Here is a 5,953-nt window from a genome sequence, read left to right as displayed (position 1 = left end):
CTATCATGAATGACACCCTACTCAAAAGGTATGGTCTTGCCTCTGATCAGTTTAATGACACGTTTAGGTCCTATAAGAAGAAGGAATCCCAAACATGGTTGGAGTGTGTTGATTCTTTTTGCAGTTCACTGGATGGTTGGGTGAAGGGAAGTAAGGTGACAATGTAGGAGGGGCTTTACAGTTTAATTGCCTGGAAGCACTTGTACAGTTTATGTTTTCCAGAGCTGCACCAGCACCTAATTGACAGAAAGCTGACTGATGCCAGAAAGCCTGCCTGCGCAGGAAGCAGAACATTGGGAGAGCACCAGGGACCAAAAGAGGTCTCGGGGAGGCCATGCCAAGGGTGGAGAGTGTCCCCATCAGAAGTGGGAGGGTAGTGGTAAACGGGGGAGTTCTCTAAAGGCCCCCAACCTACTTCTAAGGGTAAAGAATAGCAACCCCCAGTAGAAAAGAAACCATGGGTCTCTACTGTGAAACCTGCAGAGAAGGGTCCCCGCAAGTGCTTTGCATGTGATCAGGAGGGTCACATGAAGGGGGACCCCAGATATCCCAAGTGGACACCAGCACCCACTGGTGATCAGTCATAGGGTTTGTCCAGTGTCGCGGTTGGGGAGGGGGTTGGTTCCAGGTGGGTGGAAGCCAGCTGAGATGACCCTTGTCTCACTAGGGGACAATGAGATGGTCCAGAGGACCTTTGCGCCTGATAACACTAAGAAGTACAGGCAGTGGGTGACCATCAATGGACAGAGAGTGGAGGCTCTGAGAGACACAGGAGCCAGTGTGACTACAGTGAGGAGTCACGTGGTGTCTGAAGGGCAGATAGATCCCCGTATACTTCACCAAGTAGTTGCTGTAAACAACTCAGAGCGCCTGTGCGGACTGGCACAGGTTCCCTTTGAATGGGGGGTGGGGGATCTCAGGTTCCTTTAAGGTAGCTGTGAGTCCAACCATGCCTGTAGATTGTTTGCTTGGCAATGACCTGGAGGATTCCCCTTGGCAGGAGGTGGAACACAGTTGGAAATGTTGGGTCTGCCTGGGTGGGCGTGTGTGTCTACCTGGTCTATGGCAGCCTGTCAGGGTGATCAGGAGACTCTGGAGCCTGAAAGAGTAGTCCAGGTTTCTGCCAGAAGGAGGAAGGGCAAGGGGTGCGGGAAACCGGCCCCAGAAGTTCCCACAGTCCAGGAAGAGGCTGAACCTGAGGGGGAGGCCCTGGAGCCTACAGGGGAACAGGTGGTTGAACTGGGTGAGGTCCCTGAGCTGTCCCAGTGGCAGCAGGAAGGGGGGCCCACCAAGGAAGCATTCTGTGAGGCACAGAAATCATGCCCTACTCTGGAGGGTTTGCGGCGGCAGGCTGCAGACCAGGCATCTGGCAAGGAGCCTGGATCACATGTGATTTACTGGGAGAATGGCCTCCTATATAGCGAGCCTAAGGTTCCTGAGCCTGGGTCAGCCCGTGTGCTGGTGGTACCCCAGCGCTTCAGAGCCTTCCTACTGGATCTGGCTCATGATGTGCCTTTAGCTGGACATTTCGGGCAGGACAAGACCTTTGAATGGCTTGTCATCCACTTTTACTGGCCCCTAATGCGCAGGCACTCCGATGCTCATTGTAGGTCTTGCCCAACTTGTCAGGCAAGTGGCAGTAGTGGGGGGAAATGCAAGGCTTCCCTGCAACTTTTCCCTGTGGTTAGTACCTTCTTTGAAAGGGTTGGTACTGACATTTTGGGGCCTCTGGATCCCAAGACAGCCATGAGCAACAGGTTTATCCTGGTCTTGGTGGACTCTGCCACCCAGTACCTGGAAGCCATTCCTTTGAGATCGAGCACTGCCCCTGTGGTGGGACGTGCATTGATGGAGGTTTTTACCCGCATGGGGTCCCCTAAGGAAGTGGTGTCCAATAGGGGTACCAACTTCATATCAACTTATTTGAAGTCTCTGTGGAGGGAGTGTGGGGTAACATACCAGTTCACCACTCCCTACCACCCTCAAAGCAATGGTCTGGTTGAGAGAGTCAACCGCACCTTGAAGAACATGATAATGGGCCTGTCAGAGCCCTTGAGGCGTAAGGGGATGTCCTCTTGCCATGCCTTCTGTTCGCTTACAAGGAGGTGCCTCAAAAAGGGCTAGGATTTAGTCCTTTTGAGCTTTTGTATGGCCACCCTGTCAGAGGGCTCTTGAGTCTGGTAAAGGAGGCTTTCGAGAAAACCCCTCTTAAGCCCCCCCCCAGGATGTATTCAGCTACATGCTGGCTCTGAGAAAACAGACAGCCCGCTTCAGGGGTCTCGCGCAGGAGAATTGGAAGAAAGCCAGGAGGACATGAAATGCTGGTATGACCAGAATGCCACCCTGTTCGAGTTTCAGCCTGGTCAGAAAGTGTGGGTGATGGTGCCAGTGGAGCCTAGGGTGTTCCAGGATAAGTGGACTGGGACGTTTAAGGTGGTGGAGCGCAAGAATAAACTCACCTACCTGCTGGACTTGGGGGGGGTCCCAGGAACCCATTGAGGGTCCTGCATGTGAACCGGCTCAAGCCCCACTTTGTGCGGACTGAATTGTCTATGCTCCTAGCAATAGATGATAAGGTGGAGGAAGAGAGTGAGCCTCTTCTTGACCTCCTGTCTGCTGGAGAGAAGGGTGGGGCTGTGGAGGGAGTGAACCTCTCCCTCTCCCTGACTCCAGAGCAGCAAAGGGACTATCGCCAGGTGGTCTGCTTGCCTCTCTGTTCTCCCTGATCTCAGGGGTTACATACTTGTGTACACACAATGTGGACACTGGGGACAGTCCTGCTGTTAAACATAAAGTTTACAGAGTGACTGACAGGGTGAGGGCTAACATTAAAGATTATTTCTAAAATGTTGCAATTGGGGGTTATTGGATTCTCTGGGCCAGCCCTGTGGTCCTGGTCCCAAAAGCTGCTGCTCCTGGTGCCACCCCAGAACTCCGATTCTGTATGGATTACTGGGGAGTCAATGCGGTCACCAAGACTGACACATAGCCCATCCCCCCCGAGCTGATGAGCTCATTGGCCGGTTGGGAGCTGCCAAGTACCTGAGTACGTTTGATCTTACCTCTGGGTACTGGCAGATCACCCTGACTGAGGGGACTAAGGAGAGGTCTGCATTCTCCACACCAGATGGGCACTACCAGTTTAGGGTGATGCCCTTTGGGATGAAGAATGCCCCTTCCACCTTTCAGAGGTTGGTCAACCAGGTATTGGCTGGACTGGATGATTTCAGTGCCGACTACCTGGACGACATTGCTGTGTTCAGTTCCACGTGGGAGGAACACTTGCAGCACCTCTGCAGCGTGTTGGAGGCCCTGCAGAAGGTGTGACTTCCCACTGGTGAAGAATCTCCAAGGGCTTGAACTGAGCTTGCCTCCTGTTGTTGAAGTCTCAGGGACAACAAAGACTTCTCTGTGCCAGCACTTGGGCTTTCTGCTGAGAGTCCTGCCTGCCAAGTGCTGCCCTAACCGGTCTCTGGGCCCTTGAAAGGTGCAGCTAGTGGTAATGGACAGAAATCCACGCACAGACCGCCGTGCAGGGAAACGTTTGACACACCACCGACCTTGCGGCTGCTAAACAACGCGCCGCTGGCCTCGCGGCTAAACTCGATGCTCCTCCTGCATTGCGGCTGGGAGATTATCGCAAAGCGGCTGGAGAAACGACATGCAACACCCGCAGCAGGTGCTGTTAGCGATGCAAGCTCCCATGCAGGGCAGTTTCTTGACACCGTGTGACCGGATTTCATGGCAACATCGCTGGGCGCAGAAAATCAATGCAAAGCCTGCCCGGACCCGTGGTCCCTGTCTGGAATCAGCGCATCGCTCTCTTGCGGGAGAGAAGAAACGACACACGTCGACCCGACCAGAGGAGGAACAACGCATGGTCTCCCTTGCGAGTGAGAAATCAACGCATCGCTGGCCTTTATCTGACGCACACTCACCCTTGCGGCATTATTTTGACACTTCCCAGGTAGTTTGTGCGGTAACAGCGTTCTCACTGTTTTCTAAAGGATTTAAGAATCTTTTTGTCTTTTTAAATTCATATCTTGACTTGTGTCCATCGGATTTTAATAGCTTTTGGTCTTGTTTTGTTTAGATAAATATTACCTATTTTTCTAAACCTGTGTTGTGTCATTTTGTAGTGGGTTCACTGGGTTACCGTGTGTGTTGATACAAATACTTTACACATTGCTTCTGAAGTTAAGCCTGGCTGCTCGTGCCAAGCTACCAAGTGGGTAAGCGGGGGTTAACTGAGGGTGATTCTCCTTTACCGTGACTAGAGTGAGGGTGCTTGCTTGGACAGGGGGGTAACCTGATTGCCCCCCAAAGACTCAATTTCTAACACCTCTCATTTATTTACAAATTCAAGGATGCTCACCAGTGGGTTTTGAGTCAACTGGAATGTGTCCTGAAGAAAAAGCTGATCTGAAAGGGTTCATTGTACAATAGGCTAATCTAGATCGTGCTGATTCCGCTAAGAAATTCATAATGTGAATAACTTTGGTCCCCAAGGGATCCAGATGTTTTTCCACACACTAACTATTCCATTGTCTCCAAGCTGATCAATACCTCTTGGAGGTGCCTGAAGCCCAAGCTTGTATGAAGTTAGCAGCTTCTGTTGAAATTTGGTCATTTTTCTGGCAACCCTGGAAATCCTCCATGCCGTGAGGGAAAGATGACCTTGAAGGATTATGGAGTATAAGTAACCAAGGTGATTCTGAAGAATCAAAGAGAATAAGGGCAGTTTCATCAGAAGATCCAAGGAGAGTTCCAACAGTGTTGTGAACCAAGCTTGTGATTTTCAGGTTGGCGTTACTAGAACTGCTGCTTGACTTCTGACCTGTGCTGCCACCCTGGGAATCATTAGAAAGGGTGAGAAGGCGTATGGATGATTTTTTGACCAATCTTGAAGGAAAGCATTCACTGCTGCTGCATCCGGGTTTGGTCTCCAGCTCACATATTGAGGGAGTTGACGATTCAACCGAAAGGCAAAGAGGTCCAGAACGCAAGGACCCCATCTCTCCATGAGGGTGTGGAAAACAGGGGTTTAATTACTAATTGCTGCTGCCCAAGAAGTTCTTGGAGTTCCAGTCCGCTATCATTTTCTGAGGTCCTGTAAGACATTCCACTATCACCGAAATCTGTCTCTGAAGACAATAGTGCTAGAAGTCCTTTGCTAGGTTTTCTAATATTTTTATTCAAGTTCCTCCCAGGCAATTTATGTATTGGACTGCCGATATGTTGTCCATCCGCAACAGGATACAGCATGACACCTTGTCCCTGGTGAGAGATTTTATTGCAAAAGACCCGGCTAAGAATTCTAGGCAATTTATGTGAAGTTGCAATTCCTCCGTCAACTAATTGCCTCCCATTGAAATGTTCCCACATCTGGCTCCCCAGCCCAGATGACTTCCAAATGATTCTATGATTATGTCTGGGGTTGTCCCAACGATTGCTCTCCCTTTCCAGGCTTCCATATGGTTTATCCACCATTGAAGTTCTGTCCTGGCTTCCGAATTCAAGATCAGTTGTGAGTAAGTTAGACCCTTGTGTAAATGAGTGGCCTTTAGCCTTTGAAGAGCACGATAGTGTAGGGGTTCCGGGAAAATGACTTGGATGGAGGATGAGAGAAGGTCCATTATCCTGGCCAGTTGACGTAAGGATATTCTGTCTCGCCGAAGGACTGTCCAGAATTCTTTCCAAATCTTTGTAACCTTCGATGGAAGAAGACTCAGGAAAGCTTTCAGTTAGTCTATCAGGAATCTTAGGAAAGTAATTTGTTGAGTTGGAATGATTTCTGATTTCTGTTGGATGATAAGCCTAGGTCCTGGAGGAAAGCAATTGTCATGTTCAAGTTGTATTTGAGATGTTGAGGGGATTGGTCCATCAGAAGAATGTCATCTAGGAAGATGATCATACAAACTCCCCTTGTACATAGAAAATCCATTACCGGTCT

Source organism: Pleurodeles waltl, chromosome 8 (genome assembly GCF_031143425.1).
Source record: "Pleurodeles waltl isolate 20211129_DDA chromosome 8, aPleWal1.hap1.20221129, whole genome shotgun sequence".
Lineage (NCBI taxonomy): Eukaryota > Metazoa > Chordata > Amphibia > Caudata > Salamandridae > Pleurodeles > Pleurodeles waltl.
Note: the sequence above shows the minus strand (reverse complement) of the source record.